Source organism: Lactuca sativa, chromosome 5, assembly GCF_002870075.4.
Source record: "Lactuca sativa cultivar Salinas chromosome 5, Lsat_Salinas_v11, whole genome shotgun sequence".
Taxonomy (NCBI): Eukaryota; Viridiplantae; Streptophyta; class Magnoliopsida; order Asterales; family Asteraceae; genus Lactuca; species Lactuca sativa.
In genome coordinates, this window is record NC_056627.2 from 17,833,112 (window position 1) to 17,852,086 (window position 18,975).

Genomic DNA, 18,975 nt, shown 5'->3' on the forward strand with positions numbered 1-18,975 from the left:
ATTTATTTATGTTTTAGACTCATATTTATATGAATTTACAAATTCAGTCCCTAAACTTCTCCATTTTTGCAAGTTTGGGCCCAAAATCCGTGAGGCCCAAATTTAAAGCCCATTAGCTAAAATTATTGTTTTTTGCCCTTTGAAAAGTATTATTTTCATAAAAATAAGATTGTATATAAATAAATACCTTATAGCCCTCATAAAACTAAAAATTATCAATTTACACCCAATCTTTGTTATTTTTGCAAAATGACACTTGTAAAGATCTTTAGCTTTGTTTTTCACTTATTAAACTTAAGGACTCTTAGATCTATGATGTATGTTGTTTATTATGTTTTTGTTTATGATTCTTTCACCCTTTTTGCTATAGATCTTGAAATATCTCAAGTATTAACATATTATCACAACCAAAAACCAAAGATCACATAATACATGCAAACACACATAGATCAACACATAACACTTGTACTCTCCCCCCAAAAACAAGTAAACACCGAAAACAAGGGGGTATGAACTCACCTTGCTTGTTTGCTCATGGTTTTGAAGAAGAAATGGAAGAAGTTGAAGTGATTCTCGGTCCTAGCAAGCTTCTTAAGAGGTCTTTGGGCTTAGATGGGTTCTAAGAAGCATGATCATGAATAAAGCTATGTAAGAAGGAGTTTTAATATTTAGATGGAAGTAGATGTTTGTGTTTGATACCAACTTACCAAAGTTTGAAGAAAACTTGATGAAGATCCTTAGAAACTCAAGAAAATTTCGAGATACCTTGATGGAAGGTGGAGGATGATCTTGAAGGTGGTTTAGAGAAGATTTGAAAATGTGTGTGTGTGTTGTGATCTTCGGCCGAAGATAAGAAGCGAGGGGGGGGAGGGAGAGTGTGAAGTGATATATGCATGGGGAGGTGAGAAATGTGCATGGATATCCCACATACAATTTTAAGGTGTCACCCCCTAATCACCCATTAATCTTATTTCTTTTTTTTAATCTTGGGCTAGGAGGAAGGAAATAGATTAATTTGGCACACTTATTATCTTGGTTCGAAATTTTGAGTTCCATTAAGAATTTTTTAGCCCATTGGGCCCTTAGGGTGGTTCATGGCCCAATTTTGTATAAAAGAATGGATTTATGGTCCATGGAAGCTAATTGAATCTATTATGGCCCAATAAGGCCAATTAAGGTAAAACAATTCATTTTGGATTCATTATGGCCCAAAATGTTAAGTTGTATGAAAGTGGGTCCAATTAGGGCCCATTTAAGGGTCTTAAGCCCAAAATAGTCAAATTGGAAGCTTATTGGTCCATTAGGCCCAATAAGGAAATCCTAGTCCATAATGGACTTATATTGGGATTTGTAGGGTTTCCAATCTTTTATTGACTATTTGAAGTGTTTGTATAGAGTTTTTGATGGAATTTTGTTGTCATTGAATAAACATCATGCGTGCTTTCAAGTTTTAGTCACAAATGTCATCATTGTTAATGTTTACAAAAACATTAAAATTCCTAGTTGTGACATCATCCCCCCGTTAGAGGGAATTTCATCCTGAAATTCTTTTGAAACTAGGTCTGAGAATGCCAGAATAAATGAGGGTACTTTTGCTTCATCTAATCTTCGCGTTCCCATGTGAATTCTGGTCCATGCTTTGCGTTCCACTGAACTTTCACAATCAGAATGCGACTTTTCTTAGTACGCTTCAATTCCCTGTCCTGGATTTCAACTGGCTCCTCGACAAACAATAGATTCTTGTTGATTCCAATTTCTTCCAATGGAATGACAAGAGTTTCGTCGGATAAGCAGTTCTTCAAATTGGAAACATGGAACACGAGGTGTACACTGCTGCGCTCGGCAGGTAGCTGTAGTCTATAAGCCACTGTACTGATTCGGGCAAGAATCTCGAATGGTCAAATGTACTGTTTGTTTAGTTTTCCCATTTCCCGAAACGAATCACCCCTTTCCAGGGAGAGAATTTTAACAACACCCGATCCCCGACTTGAAATTCCAAGGGCTTTTGCCATTTATCCGCGTAGCTCTTCTGTCGATCTCGTGATGCTTAAATTCGAGCTCTGATTTGAACTATCTTCTCTGTAGTTTCGCATATGATTTCTGGCCCTGTTAATGCATTGTTTGGTGTATGTCCTCTTGCTAGCTGAGTGTCAACTACCTCAGCCCAACACAATAGTGATCTACATTTACGCCCATATAATGCTTCAAAAGGAGCAACTTTGATGCTTGTGTGATAACTGTTGTTGTACGAAAACTCAATTAAAGGCAGGTGGATATTCCATGACCTTACAAAGTCTGTCGCACATGCTCGAAGCATATCTTCAAGCATTTGAATGGTTTGCTCACTTTGACCGTCCGTTTGTGGGTGGTAAGCAGTGCTCATGTCGAGTTGTGTTCCCATAGCTATCTGAAGTGCCTGTTAAAAGCGTGAAGTGAATCTACTATCTCGGTCTGAGATGATAGATATTGGTAATCCATGGAGTTTCATAATCTATTTGATGTGGATTATCGTCAGTCGTTCCGTCTTGTATGTCTCCTTTATTGGCAGGAAATGGGCGGATTTCATCCACCTGTCGACTATTACCCATATGGCATCCAATCCGTCATTTTTCTTGAATAATTCGGTCACAAAGTCCATGGTAATCCTTTCCCATTTACACTCGGGTATTACTGGTTGTTGTAATAGTCCCGAGGGCTTTTGTTATTCTACCTTCACTTTAGCGCAAGTGAGGCACTTGCTAACGGAAGTGGTAATTTCTGCCTTCATGTTAGGCTACCAATAATGCTGCTTGATATCCATGTATATTGTTGAGTCCGTTTGTGTTGCATCTAGGGCCTTAAGTTTTGTATCCGGGTTGGGCCTGTCCATCCGTAATTTTCTATATTAGCTAATAGGGTTTTACTATAAATATGCATGCATGTATGCATGATAAGTTGTTGATTTTGACGTTCATTATTGTAAACCCTAAAACACCTCTACAGTCGAAGTTCTTTATCGAGCTCTTCTGAGGTGTTAAAGCATTAATCATTTGACATAGTCAGCTCTTTTCTCGTGTTCTTTATTGTGTCTTTATTCGTTAACTTGCATAGAATCATTCGATCCTGAAAGAACTTTGTTCTAACAATTGGTATCAAAGCAGGAGATTGTGTGATCAATACACATTCCTTTTGTATTCAGAAAACTTTAGGGTTTCCGCTTTTATTGTATAAATAGAAGCCGTCTTCTTCATATCGACGGTAACTCTGTTTTTGATAAAACCCTAATCTCAAGATTACAGGTTTGATTCTAATAGCTCACTATGTCTCACGATGATTCGCAAACAAACCCCATCAACATCTCAAACAACATTGGATCTACAAGCAGGGTACCCATACTCTATACTCAAGACTACGAAGTATGGGCTCATCACTTTGAAGACTATGTGGTTGGATCTGAAGATAATGGCTATCTCATCTAGGAATCTATCACTCTTGGACCGTTTGTACATTCGGGAACGAACACGACTATTAAGTCTCAAAAGGATTACAACAAGCTGGTGACAGATGTAGAAAAGATGCCACAGGATGAGAAAGATAAGCTACTGTGTAACGTGAAGGCCATGCAAATGATAAGATTCGCCCTACAATCTGGCACTTTTCGATTAGTAGGTTCATGCACAATGGCTAAAGAAATCTGGGATAGGTTGAAGGAACTTTACTCAACTGATGAAGATCTGGAACACTCCATTCAAACCCTGCTACTGTCAGAATTTGGAGTTTTCAAACAGAAACCCGAAGAGAAGCTCATATAGACTTTTGATCAGTTCAATCATCTCCTAAGTAAGATAGCATGGAATAAAGAGGAAGTTGATCGAGCAGAAAGTGACGTTCATGAATGGGCTGAGACCAGAATGGATGGCTGTAGTTTCCACTGTGAAGGCGCATGAACAGTTTAAGTCTTACTCTCTGGCGAAACTTGTGGGGATACTTAAGTCCCATGAAAGTGTAGTAACCAAGGAAGAGAAAGTGGTTTCTGGTGTGGGATCGTTGGCTCTTTTCTCTAAAGGAAAAAGTATTGAAGAAGAAGAAGAAGAGTTAGATATGTCTGAATGTGACCTTACAAGTGAGGAATATGCCATGATGGTCACTAATCCAAAGAAGTTTGCAAGGAGAAAATTTCCTGTCAGCAAGAACCGAAACTGGCAGGGAAGTTATAGTTCTGAGAAGATGAAGGATGAACCGAAAGTCTCCTCTCAAAAGGATCAAGAGAAAAAGGAGAGCAAGCTTGCAGGAGATTCTAGATATGACTGCAACTATTGTCACGACAAGAATCATTTTGCCAAAGATTGCATGTTAAGGAAAATGGATGAGAAGAGAGAGGGTGAAGATGATGAAGCGTACTATATGCACAAGTTAGAAGAAATAAAGAAGAAGAAGCCGACTAACAACTCAATGAATGCCTTGATTGTTCAGGAGAATGCTGGGGAAGATGAATTCGGTGGCGTAGAAGTGTGGTCAACCGACTCTGAAGATGAAGAGGTTAGAAGGCCCACTCATGGAAAGGCTTGTGTGACAAAGGAAGGAGGTTCGTCTAGAAAGTGTTTAATTGTCACTTCTGGCCCATCAACCGAAAGTGCAGATAAGGAACCGAACCTGACCGAGAACAAATTCTTTGCAGCCAAACCAGTGAGTGAGAAGATCAACGACTGCGATCGATTGATCAAAAAGATACAATCTATTCTTGAATCTCTTAAAATTCCAAGAACAAATTATGAAGAAGAATTAACTGAATTAAACTTTAAGTTCTCTAACCTAAGTAGCAGCCTCATGCAAACTCGCTTAGCGAATTCTAACCTAATTGACCAACTCAGCAGGGTGTCTTCAAAGAGTGAGGAGAGAAGAATGTGGATTGAGCTAAAGGAAGCGGAGTTAGTTAGAGCTAGGGACGAAAGTATTTATTTGCAAAGAGACAATTTAAAGTTTTTGAAACAAAGATATTTTTTCTGTTTAATTGCCAAGTGTCTTTATACTAATATTACTCAATTACATTTAAGCTGTGAAATTGGTAAGAAAATTCATAAAATGATATTACCCTTTCTTGAATTTAAGGAAGATGTCGTCATAGCAGAATGTGAATCGAAAGTGTCCTCCGAATAGACATCCATGTCTTATAGGCTTGGTCTGGACAAGATAGAAACCTTCATCGATTCTAAGGAACACAAAAGTATGCTAAAAGATATCTTAGATGAAAATGATAGGCTAAAAATTAAATCTGAAACTATTCAAACATTTGATCTTTCAAACGCCAAACTTGTCAATGAAAATAAAATAAACTTAGATAATACGTCTGAATTTGATGACGAAAGCGAGATGAGTGAAATCTTAGTAGAGGATGAAGTTGACTGCTCTAAGTTTATGAAAAGTGAAACCGAGAATGAAAAACCACTGATATCAGAAAACTCGGTTGAATTTGCTCGTATGTCAAAAGAACATAAATCGAAACTCAAGGAAAAGGCCATGGTCTATCAAAAGGTTCAGACTGTGCCAAATCAGGTATACACAGTTACAGGAGTGACTCCAAAGCAAACGACATAACTAAGAGTCTTGGTGGAAAAAGACAATGAAGAAGGGTGTGAAGATTTCTTCTGGTAAGTTCCTATAGATAATGCAGACGAAACAGTAGGCTTATCTGAGCAGGCCTCTTGGAGAGTTAAAGGAAGATACATAGCCGAACCCTTAAATAAAACCTCAAGTTCTGACAAACCAAGTATGAGTGGAACCAAAGATATTCCTAAAGAACCGAAAGACGAACCGAAAGCACGAGTCAAAACAGCCAAAACTCAAAGAGACAAGCAAAAAGAAAGCTTCAACATGCACAAATCACAGAAGCAACTGGCTGAGCAAAAACGCTTAAGAAATCAACGATACGCAAAGAATCTAAATGAGTGAAAGAGTTACTGGAATTCACAAAATTTCAACTATTTTCCTCCCAATAAAATCTCAACGGACAAGGGAAAGGAAATAGTAAAAGAAAATTTCAGTCCAAGTTCTTACTATTCCAAGTTAAAGAACCGAAAGTCATGTTTCGGTCCACAGACTGGCTTCGGTCCTAGGTTAACTTTCGGTCCCCCTACTAGTTCTAAAACTAGTTTCAGTTCTAAGTCAAATCTCTGTTGCAACAAACTTCAAGGCAAAGCAAATTTCAAAACAAATATCAAAGGAAAAGGAAAGCTAGCTTCTGATACTAGGATCCATAACAAGCAATCATCAACTAATCCTAGGATCCACACGCCATAAACAAACTAACCAACGAATTCAAATTTAAACAAGATAAAACCAAAATTAAGGTATACATAATTAAAAGAAAAGATCAAACCACTCTCATTAAACAAACATATTTGGTTGATATTTCTACTGTAATTTCTTTTTCTGTGAAAGACTCACCAGGACCCAAGAAACTTTGGGTTCCTAAATCTGCTTAAATTTGCAGGTAATCAATGACGAGCAGTTTGACGACGAATGGTATATAGATAGTGGCTCGCATCACATGACAGGAAGGAAGGAAGAACTGAGGGAGTTTCGGTCCCTGAAAGATGGTGGATGTGTAAAGTATGGAACCAATTCCTATGGAACAATCAAGGGGTATGAGATGATAACCAATGGAGATTTCTCAATTAGGAAAGTGGCGTATGCTGAAGGATTACAACACAACCTCATCAGCCTGTCACAATTAGTTGTGGGCACAGGTTTGAAGGTATCATTTGATGATGAGGGGTCTGAGATAATTGAAAAACAATCCAAAAAGGTTCTATTGAAATCTGAACGTAAGGGAGAAATGTACCCTCTGAATCTAAACCCAATTCGAGGTACACCAACAATTTGTCTGGTGTCAAAAGTGAATACCGATGAAAGTTGGTTATGGCATCGACGCCTATCGCATCTGAACTTCAAACACATCAACAAATTGGTGCTTGGTGACCATGTTAGAGGTCTCCCTCTTCTCAAGTTCAATAAGGAGCATCTATGTGCTGCATGTGAGATGGGAAAACAAAGCAGAAAGAGTCACCCTACACGCATAAATACAAAGATAGTTGAAGCACTTGAACTATTTCACATTGACTTATGTGGACCTTCGGCTATCGAAAGTATCGGTGGTAGTAAGTGCATTCTTCTAATTATGGATGATTTTTCACGTTTCACCTGGGTTTTCTTTATTAAACAGAAATCAGATGCAAACCCCAAGTTGAAGACATTTATTAAACAAGTGGAAGTACAGCTGAGGAAGACGGTCAGAAACATCAGAAGTGACAATGGTCTGGAATTCAAAAACAAAGATTTTGAGGACTTTATGGCTGATAAGGGGATAACTCACAATTTTTTGGCACCTTATACACCACAAAAAAAATGGGATTGTTGAAGGATGAAACCGTTCACTTTGTGAAGCTGCCAGAACAATGCTTACTTTCGCTTCGCTACCATTATACTTCTGGGCTGATGCAATTGCCACTGCTTGCTACACTCAGAATCGGTCCTTGCTTAACAAAAGATTCTCAATTAACCCATATGAGATCTTAAATAATAGGAAGCCTAATGTCAAATTTTTCCACATATTCGGTTCAAGGTGCTTTATTTTCAACTCTAAAGAAAACCGAAATAAGTTTGACGTCAAAGCTGATGAGGGAATATTTCTGGGTTATTCTCTGTCATCAAAAGCATACAGAGTGTTGAATAAACACTCCAAAAGGATTGAAGAGACTTATTATGTCACCTTTGATGACAATTATATGAAGAAGGTTCAAAGGACTACAAGTGACCTAGGTGACATATTCCCAGAATTTGGACAAGTCTCGGTTCCAATATCCAACCTGTTCGAGGAATACATTCGGCTGTTTGATGAACCATAGAAAGCGATTCATTCAGAAGCGAAAGCAGCAGATAACAAAATAGATAATCTCAAAAAGGTCATCGATGAAGCTGCCAAAGAGATGGAAAGTGAACCTCCTACAGCTAAAGGTGCACAAACCACAAATGACTCTCCACGCAAAGGTTCAATGTTCAAGGGGGAGAGTTCTACAACTTCAAAGACAACTGAAGTCTCAGTCGAGGGGGAGAATCCAATTCCCTATCCAACGCATAAAGTTCCAGATGAAAAGGAAAGTACTGATCCAAAACCAACGAGTAGAAGTACAATCGAAGGGGAGAATCTAACTTCCACAGGAGATGTAGACACTGATGCTGCCTCAGGACACACTTCGCCAGTCGAGGGGGAGAAAGAGAATGATAGTACAACTGACGAAGGCGAGGGTCATTTATCAGAAGTTGAAGTAGAAGTGGAAGCTAAGTTGAATCTAGAATATTACCCAAACTATCCTCCATTAGTGAAATGGACGAAGGACCATCCCAAAGAACAAATTATTGGTGAATCTTCAGAAAGTGTTCTTACTCGTTCTCAACTGAAGGCGAAACAAACTGCATTATTCTCTAAAGTTGAATTTTGTATCTTTAATTCATTTTTCTCCAAAATTGAGCCGAAAACTGTAAATGCTGCACTTGATCATTCTGATTGGGTTCAAGCAATGCAGGATGAGCTCCATGAGTTCGAACGCAACCGAGTATGGAGGTTGATTCCTACACCGAAAGATGCTTCTGTTGTCGGCTTGAAATGGGTGTTTAGAAATAAGTTAGATAAATAGGGGAATGTCATTCGTAACAAGGCTCGGTTGGTGGTAAAAGGATATTGTCAAGAGGAAGGAATAGATTATGAGGAAACCTTCGCTCCAGTAGCACGGTTAGAATCAGTCAGAATCTTTTTGGCATATGCTGCTCATAAAAACTTCGAAGTTTTCCAAATGGATGTCAAATGCGATTTCTTGAATGGAGAATTAGAAGAAACAGTCTACGTTGAGCAACCACCTGGTTTTGTGAACGAAAAATACCCTGATCATTGCTATGTGCTAGATAAAGCTGTCTATGGTCTAAAACAAGCACCCAGGGCCTGGTATGAAACACTAACTCGCTTCTTGAAAATGTCAAAATTTAAACAAGGTTCGGTTGACCCAACCTTCTTTCGTAAGAAGGAAGGCGGACATCTGATGATTGTTCATATTTATGTTGATGATATCATCTTCGGCTCCACGAATCCTAGCTTAACAGCTGAATTCAGGACGTCGATGGAGACTAAATTTGAAATGAGCGCAATGGGTCCAATTAATTTTTTCGTTGGTTTGAATATTAGACAGGGACCAGAAGGTATTTTTATCAACCAGGAGGCCTATACAAAGAACTTACTGACGAAATTCGGTATGAAGGGTGATTCAAAAGTCAAGGTTCCTATGACATTTGGCACGAAGTTAACACCATCTTTGGAAAAACCTGCTGTGGACATAACACTATATCGTCAAATGATAGGGTCCCTTATGTATCTAACAACTAGTAGACTGGATATTATGTTTTCTGTTTGTTATTGCGCCAGGTTTCAAGCCAATCCAAGAGAACCTCACATGGTTGCTGTGAAGAACATTTTCCGTTATCTGAGGAGAACCTCATCTCTCAGTCTCTGGTATCCTGCAAGATCTGGATTCTTCATTCAAGCCTTTTCTGATGCTGATCTAGGAGGATATGGACTAGACAGAAAGAGTACTACAGGTGGATGCCAATTTCTTGACGGGAAACTTGTTAGCTAGCAGTCCAAGAAACAAACCTGTGTTTCGTTATCCACAACCGAAGCTGAGTATAGCGCTGCAGCATCTTGCACTTCTCAAGTAGTATGGATTCAAAGTCAACTGAGAGACTATGGGATAAGTGTGAAGAAGATCCCTCTCTATTGCGACTCCGAAAGTGCAATAAGGATTTGTCACAATCCAGTGCAACACTCAAAAACCAAGCACATTGCACTTAGATATCATTTCATCAAGGATCATGTAGAAGATGGGAACGTGGAAGTACACTTTGTTCGATCTGCTGATCAACTAGCTGACATCTTCACTAAAGCCTTACCTGAAGCTACCTTTAACAAAATTTTACAAGGCTTGGGCATGATGGTAGGAGAGTCGGTACCGAATCCTCAAATCTCTCACTAAAAATTAGACAAGCGAAATGGAGCGAACGCTCGGTCTATTTCGGCTCCATAATTTTCAGGAACCGAAATTAACCGACCGCTCGGTCTATTTCGGCTCTGGAATTTTAGGGAACCGAAATGAACCGAACGCTCGATCTATTTCGGCTCTAGAATTTTAAGGAACCGAAATGAACCGACCGCTCGGTCTATTTCGCTTCACTCTTTTAAGATAAGGTTTCGGTTGTATATCTTGTACATTCTTTTCTCATGTCTTTCATTTGATTTAAACTTAATTATTTTATCTTTCTGTTTTTGTTCTTTTTCAGAAAATTTCAAAAGCTCAAAATATATATATATATATATATATATATATATATATATATATATATATATATATATATATATATATATATATATATATATATATATATTTTTTATCTTACGGTTTTTATTCTTTTTCAAAAAATTTCAAAAGTTCAAAAATATTTTATCTTTCTATTTTTATTCTTTTTCAGCAAATTCCAAAAATTCAAAAATATTATTATTATTTTTTGTTTCGTTTGTTTGTTTGTTTGGTTTGTGTGGTGTGTTTCTTTGTTCTTCATAGGTGACAAGAGTACCAGTACAACATAATGTGGATCTAAGGCATGTATCTTTACTTTAAATTTGAACTAGATAAGGGTCCCTAGAAGCATGCTGGTGTATGTTGACCTAAGCCTCTATGACTTTGAGCAGGCCTTAATGATTCGATCTATACCTATCGTTTCTTCCCAATCAGGCTGATCACATCTACTCGGTCTAGAGCTACCTTACTCTTCTCATATGAGTTAAGAGTTTTTCTGCTTTGTCATGTCTATCTAGCAGAAGGTACTTTCGGTTCTAAAGCCACCCTCCTTATATTCTCCATCTACTTTCGGTTCACAAATGTAACCCTTGAGACTCTCGGTCCTTACCACTGAGGTTTATGGTTACACAACATCTGTGTTTGTGATCTTAGATACATATAACATGTGCTGAGCGAAACCCAATATCCAACACCAATAATGAATTGACGGTGAATTAATTATTCAAGAGCTTACTGGTTACTTAATGAAATCTCCTTTTCTTTTTGTGTGGTATTTTATGAGATTGTCTACTACCAAGGCATTTCTTCCCAAAGAGATCCAGTTTTTTTTTTTGAGATTTCTGCTTCCTCTTTCATCACTATATAATATATCCAACCTACCTGTTCAACAGACCACATCAGTCTCACAGGTACTTCTTCCAACGTTCAGTTTTATGTTAAGACTCGAAGTTCGGTTGAAGATAAGCTGCCATAAGCCTTCTAATTAAAGGTAACCTTTCAATGTTTATTAACAAACAGTTGATCGTATTTTTAGGGAAACCACACAAGCACTTCAAGTCTCTCTTGACTTTGAAGGAAGTGATTCTTGCCTGGAATCCTCTGCTTAGTGTCTCATCATGAGACATCACTCACATCCCATACACATTTGCTTTATTTCCTTATCTTTGTCACCCTAATGCACGAAAATTTCAATTTTCCCACATTCTGGTTGCTGAGTGATTTGAATTTTGTTCTATTTGTTGGAGCCAAATAAGGGATTACTATGGGATTTCAAACGACAATTGAAGATAAGCTTTAGGCGCATGAATTTGAACGGTCTTTATACCCATGCGTGCTGACGTATACCTGGGAGTAACCACACTGTCACATCGCGCTTTTCCAGGCGACGTTTCAGAGATCACGTCATTATCATCATGATTTTTCTCTCTCCTGGAAATGGTATATTAAGGGTTTCTTGTTTTATTTATCTTTTATCAACAGCAAATTCTCTCAAACTTACAAGGCAAGTATACTCTGTTCATCTTCTTTCTTCGATCAACAATGGCGACTTCATCATCAGTTAATGATCAGACGACATCATCATCATTGCTCATCATTAAGCCAAACCAAAATATGATCATCGAACTTAACCCGTTCTTGTATGATTCATATATGCTGCATGTTGTGGAATGTTTGAAATATTCCCCCTTGGTTTTAGCCCTAACTCAGGTTGAAGCTGTTCCAATGTCGCTATTATCCCAAGTTTATTCTATGGCAACTTATGACAAGAACAAAGAACGCATACACTTTGTTATCCATGATAAGAAGGCATCGATATCTAAAGTGAAGTTTGGTTCGATTTTACATCTGGCTGTCGATTCCTCTATCATCTCATCGGACTTTATCACGACGACTCAGTTATTCTCGATGATGTACGAGATGGGATATACTGATGTGCTCACCACAATTACCAAAGTGACGAAGTCATGTCTACCGTCTCAATGGAATGGCTTGCTCACTCTACTGATTAAGGGTTCAGCAGAACGAAGTGGTGGTTCTGATGGTACCAACAAGGGTTTCCTTACCATTCTTTATGGACTCTACAACGGGGTCAATCTTGATTATGGGTCAATAATCTGGTCTCAGGTGGTGCAGAGCCTCAACACACCAACGAGGCATTCCGAAGTCTCTTGTGGAAGATTTTGGACTCTGATTACGAGGAAAGCGATCTATTCTTTGGAGATTCCGGTTATGAAGGATGCTCTGCTTGCCTCTATCTCTACCTTCCATACGAAGAAGATTATTCTTTCGGATCCCCTTAAGTTTCCTCACAATGGATCAGTTCCTGAGTCCATGTTTAGGTGTGTTTCAGACCAAAGTAATGTTATGGCTGAATATCGAAAACTTCCTCATTGGACCAAGAGTTCTTTCTCTAGAACAACAAGCTGCTTTGGATGCCATAGACAAGCCTAACAACCGAGGGAAACGCATCTCGAAGAAAGAACCTACTGAGGAAGGCAAGTCTAAGTCCTCTAAGTCCACAAAACGCAAGACTGGTGAAAGGGAGTCTTCTCATCAGAAGAAAAAGAAGTTAAAGATGATGGCACAAAGGTCTAAGAGTCCCACTCCTCCATGTTCAGAATAGGCCGATGACAATGAAGATGAGGAAAGTCATCATGACTCACCAAGGGGTAACACTCCTCCCCGATCACTTACTCCCACCGAATCTCCCAATCACAACAGAGTTCCTTCCCCACCTCCATCACCAAAAAAGACCATAACTCTCTCTGATCCAATTATTACTCCACCAGTCACATCTCAACAAACAACCTTACCTCCACCACCTCCCATCACTTCTATTCCTATTTCCACAACTCCTTTATCATCCCCAATATTTACAGCATCCACAACAACTACAATTCCTAACCCCACATTGAATGTCAACGTATTTGATACGGGGGCAACTACTGTAACAGAAACCCCTGTTGTCACTAAACCTCTCTCCCTTATCCACTCCACTGATTCTGGTGCTACCCTTGGTGGAGAAAATGATGAATTTGACTCTACTTATTTTAGTCCATACCGGCTTCCGACTGATGATGATTTTGATGCACCTGTCACAACTCAACATTTACACGAAATTCATGAGAAGCTTGATCGCTTACTTGATGATAGTAAAGCTTACAGTGGTGTTGTTCTTAAAGCCTTCCTCGAACCTGCCATTGTTCAATACACAAAGGCTATTGAAAACTCTACTCAGGCAGTTGATGCGTCTACTTCGTCTTGTAAACACGGAATGACAGAGGTTATTGATGTTATTCACACAACTCAGATATTCCTTGACTCTTTGAAAGCTCATGCTGAAACCACTGCAGCGAAAGTCCAATCCTCTATGGACTCCTTTTCTAAGTCCCTTCAAGAAGAAAGCACTAAATTCGATGCTATACGCTCATCGCTCCAAACCGAGAACACTTCCTTTTTAAGATCAGTGGATTCTCGTTTTGACTCTCTTCATGCTACTCTGGCAACCGAAAGTGCCTTGAAGGAGGATCTGGCCAAACACAAAGCCACTATAGAAGTCCAGAAGGTGCAGCTAGCCCAAGCGGAGAAGGAAATCTCTTTATTAAAGGTCCAATGTGGTTGTCTATAAGAGCTGTGCGGGTGAGGTGAAGGACTTGTTGACCAATTTACTTGGTGCTCATGATCCTATTTTAACTCTTACAATTCGTAATCGTCTCACATCCAAACTCCTTCCTGCCCTTGCCATGCTGCATGAAATGAAAGGTGTTTCGGAGGGGTTTGTACCTCCAAAACAAGGGGGAGAAAGTAGTACTCGTGTTGTTCAGTCGAGAGTATTTGTGAAAACAGAAGATGCTCAACCAAGTGTCACAACCGAACTGAAGGATAATGTAGCTTCAGGTTCTGGTTCACAAGCAAAGCCAAGGGAGAACATTCATGATAGTGAAAGCGAGGAAGAAGAAACAATTGCTGATGCTATCAAACGAAAGAAAAGAAACAGAGAACTAGATGAAAGTGTGAAAATAGAAAAGGAAGTAGAGGAAAGGGAAAGGAGAAACAAAGAAGAAGAAGATGCCCTGAACTGTAAGAAGGCTTTGTTTCCCTTATGGACGAAAGAAACACTTATCAATCAGGTGATTGAGTTTCCTTCCATCTATTGGTTGGAGTCAGTTGCTTCGTTTGATTGTGATAACTCTAAGGACTCGCAGTTCGATATGCTAATTACAAGGAAGGCTTTTACTTTCCATTGTTTTGATTCAACTGCTGAGGTTCCTTTCCCTCACCCGAAGGTTGATCGTGAGCTGATAGAATTTTACTTAAAGTATGGGCAACCACAGTACTTGACTTGGAGCGCACAAAAGATCATTAATGTTAAGGTACTCAAACATTCGTCTGCAGGGAGATTTATCAACGTCAATTTCAAGATCACTCGTGGTACAGCAAACACGGTGTCTATTATCTCTCTTGCAGATCTTCCCAATCTCAATCCTCATGATTGGATTCTGCTATACAACATTCTGCTCACTAATCCTATGGAATATGAGCCTATCTTAGAACATCTAAAGAGAATGTTAGCCTCCTACATCCATGAAGTTGGTACTATGGATCAAGAGATAGCAAAGGTGATGAATAAGAAGCCAATTGTGAAGACTACACTGAAACCAGGGGATGTGAACATGATGAAAATAGGATAGATAGATTCAAAGAATCTTACTGTGATGTTCACAAAAGGCGAAGCTCACAGGTTTCTATTTGCTCTGGTAGATAAGCATCTGTTTTCTACTGACTGCGTGGAGCACATTATCAACTTGATACATCGGTGCAAGCAGAACTCAGAAGCTGACAAGAAAAATTTCACAGATATGCTGCGTTGGTACATTTCTTTCCGATACCATCTTTTGGCTATCATCCCGAGGATTTTTAAGACTGTGAAGAAGTCTTCGGTTGTTAAAGAAAGTTGAAGTTTCGGCTCCATAGACGCAAAGGGGGAGATTGTTGAGTCTGTTTGTGTTGCGTCTAGGGCCTTAAGTTTTGTATATGGGTTTGGCCTGTCCATCCGTAATTTTCTAGATTAGCTAATAGGGTTTTACTATAAATATGCATGCATGTATGCATGATAAGTTGTTGAATTTGACGTTCATTATTGTAAACCCTAAAACACCTCTACAGTCGAAGTTCTTTATTGAGCTCTTCTGAGGTGTTAAAGCATTAATCATTTGACATATTCAGCTCTTTTCTCATGTTCTTTATTGTGTCTTTATTCATTAACTTGCATAGAATCATTCGATCCTGAAAGAACTTTGTTCTAACAATATTTTATCTGAACCTGGATGGATGGAGTATCGTGTCTTGTGGGCCTCATTCATGACTACCTCTCTGAATCCCCCAAGTTTAGGGACCCAAATCCGGTTCATGAAATAATATGCTCCATCCTCCTTGACTTCGAAGTTCTTTCCCATTCCACATAACGCTTCGTTTGTTCTGTTTTCTGTCTTCATGGCATCCAACTGGGCTTCTTTGATTTGCGAGGACAGATGGGATTGAATGGTTATTGAAAGAGTTTTCACACGTTGATTTGAGTATTCTTTTCGACTTAAGGCATCAGCTACGACGTTAGCCTTGCTAGGGTGGTACTTGATTTCACACTCATAATCGTTTAGCAGCTCAACCCATCTTCACTGCCTCATGTTTAACTCCTTTTGATTTAAAATATGTTGGAGGCTCTCGTGGTTGGTGAAGATGGTGCACTTCGTATCATAAAGGTAGTGTCTCCAATTCTTCAAAGCAAAAACCACAACTCCCAATTCGAGATCATGGGTGGTATAATTCACCTCATGTGTCTTTAGTTGCTGGGATGCATATGCTATCACCTTCCCACGCTGCATAAGTACACAGCCTAAACCCTGATTCAATGCATCACAATAAACTACGAAGTCCTCAGTTCCCTCTGGTAATGATAGTACCGGTGCACCACAGAGAGCTCGTTTCAGAGTTCGGAAGGCAACCTCCTGCTTTTCGGTCCATTCAAATGGTACGCCCTTATGTGTAAGAATGGTAAGTAGCTTGGCCGTTCTGGATAAGTTCTGAATGAATCTTCTGTAATAGCCTGCGAGACCCAGAAATTGACGAATTTCAGTGGGTGTCGTTGTGAATGCCCATCCTTCAATGGCTTTGATCTTAGAAGGGTCCACATGTATTCCTTCTTGGCTGACAACATGATCCAAGAAGTTTATGCTACGAAGCCAGAACTCACACTTAGAGAGTTTTGCGTATAACTTTTCAGATCGCAAGGTTTCCAAGATTTGTCGGATACATCGACCATGCTCCTCTTCGCTTCGAGAATAGACCAGAATATCATCGATGAAAATGATGACAAAGTTGTCGAGGAATGGTCGGCATACTCAATTCATCAGGTCCATGAATGCGGCAGGGGAATTCGTTAGACCGAAGGGCATTACAACAAATTCATAATGTCCATAGCGAGTTCGGAAAGTAGTCTTGGGGATATCCTCTTCCCGGACCTTTATTTGGTGGTAGCTGGATCGCAGATCTATCTTAGAGAAGTAATTTTCTCCTTGAATCTGGTCGAATAGATCATCGATTCGTGGAAGTGGGTAGCGATTCTTAATAGTGAGCTTCATCTCTCTATAATTAATGCACGTTCTAAAGGATCTGTCCTTCTTTTTAACAAAAAGACCGGAGCTCCCCAAGGTGAGAAGCTAGGTCGGATGAATCCTTTGCTCAAGAGTTCCTGAGTTAACTTGACAGTTCTTGCATCTCCGTAGGAGCCAACCTATAGTGCGATTTAGCGATGGGTGTAGCTCCTGGTACAAGGTCGATTCGAAACTCGACTTGTCTTTCTGGGGGTATCCCTGGAAGGTCTTCAGGAAAGATGTCAGGGAAATTGCAAGCCAGTGGGATGTCTCGAATACTAACCTCTTTTTTGGATTTATCCATGACGTGAGCCAGAAACGCCAAGTCCTTCTTTTGTAGATACTTATGTGCCTTAATACACGAGATAAGACGAAGGTTCGTACTGGATTTGTCTCCGTATATAATTAGGGTTTCGTGGTTAGGGAGATGAAGGCGAACGACCTTCTCGTGACACATAATTTCGGCATGATGGGGGCTCAACCAATCCATGCCGATAATCACATCAAAACTCCTAATAGTTACAGGGATCAAACTTATTTGAAACACATGATGATTTAAGGTCAGGGTACATTCTACATAGATTTCCCCAGTTGATTCTGTTTTCCCATTAGCCATTTCCACCGTAAATGTTTCATTATGCTTCTGGGGTTGTTGTTTTAATAAATATTTGAATTTATTACTCACCAAACTTCGCTCTGCCCCGGTATCAAACATGATGCATGCATATGTGTTTTTAAGGAGAAATGTACTAGTGACAATAGCGGGATCCTGAACCGCTTCTCCTTGTCCTAGGGTCAGCACTCTCCCTACTCCTCCATTCCCTGGGTTATTGACATTGGGGCAGTTTCAACGGAAATCCCAGTCCTTCCACATCCATAACAGGTGTGGCTTTCCCCAGTGTTGTTTCCGTTGTTGTTGGTGTTGTTGTTGTTGTTTCCCAATTGCTGGTTCTGGGGAGGATAGGTTCTACAATATTTTTCCATGTGACCCTTTCGGTTACAACTGGTACAATGCATCTCCCTGCATTCACCATTGTGATGAAAATTGCACTTGTTGAACTTTAGGAGATTTCCGGAATACTGCTTAGGGGAACTTGGGGTAGATGAGGTTGGAACATGTGGTGTGGAGGGAACTTGGGTGGTTGCAACATGAGCTGTCACTGTTTGTTGTTTGTTTGATGACTCTGAGCCTTGTCGTCCCTTCCGCTTGCTATTCTTTCCCTTCTTGTTATCACTCTCTTTCTTGCTTTCAGTTTCCGCTGCTTTTTCACCTTTTTTGTTGTTGTGGTCGTACAGCTTCTTGGCCAACCTTTTGGCGCTGTCAAAGGTTTCAGGATTTGCGGCTATTACGTTTCCTTGAATTGGGGGAGTTAATCCCCAGATAAATCGTTCGATTTTCTTTCCTTCCGAAGTAATCATGCCAGGGAACAATAGAGATAGTTCGCTAAACCTTGATATGTAAGCATCGATGTCGGAGTTTCGGACTGTGAAGTTCCATAATTATTGTTCCATTTTATGAATTTTTCCTCGCGGGCAGTACTCGGCCATCATCATTTCTTTCAATTCCGTCCACGGCATGGCATTGGCTACGGGAAGAGTCATGGCTTCCACATGTCCATTCCACCAAGTGAGAGCTTGATGAACAAATGTAGATGCTGCAAACATCACCTTGACCTCTTCGGGGCATTCACATATCTCGAACACCGATTCCACCTTTTCAATCCATCTCTTCAGGGTTATCATTCCCCTTATGCCATTAAAGGTTCGTGGCTTGGCGTTGGTGAAATATTTATAGGAGCATGTCTTGGTAGGCCCCTGGTTCATTTTGTTGTTTGAGCTTCCAGCCCTTGTCCGTTGCCTCCACCATTGTTCCCATTGTGGATCTGCACCAGTGCCGCTATGATTGCAGCAGATACAACTGCTTGAAATGCAACTGAGTTGAT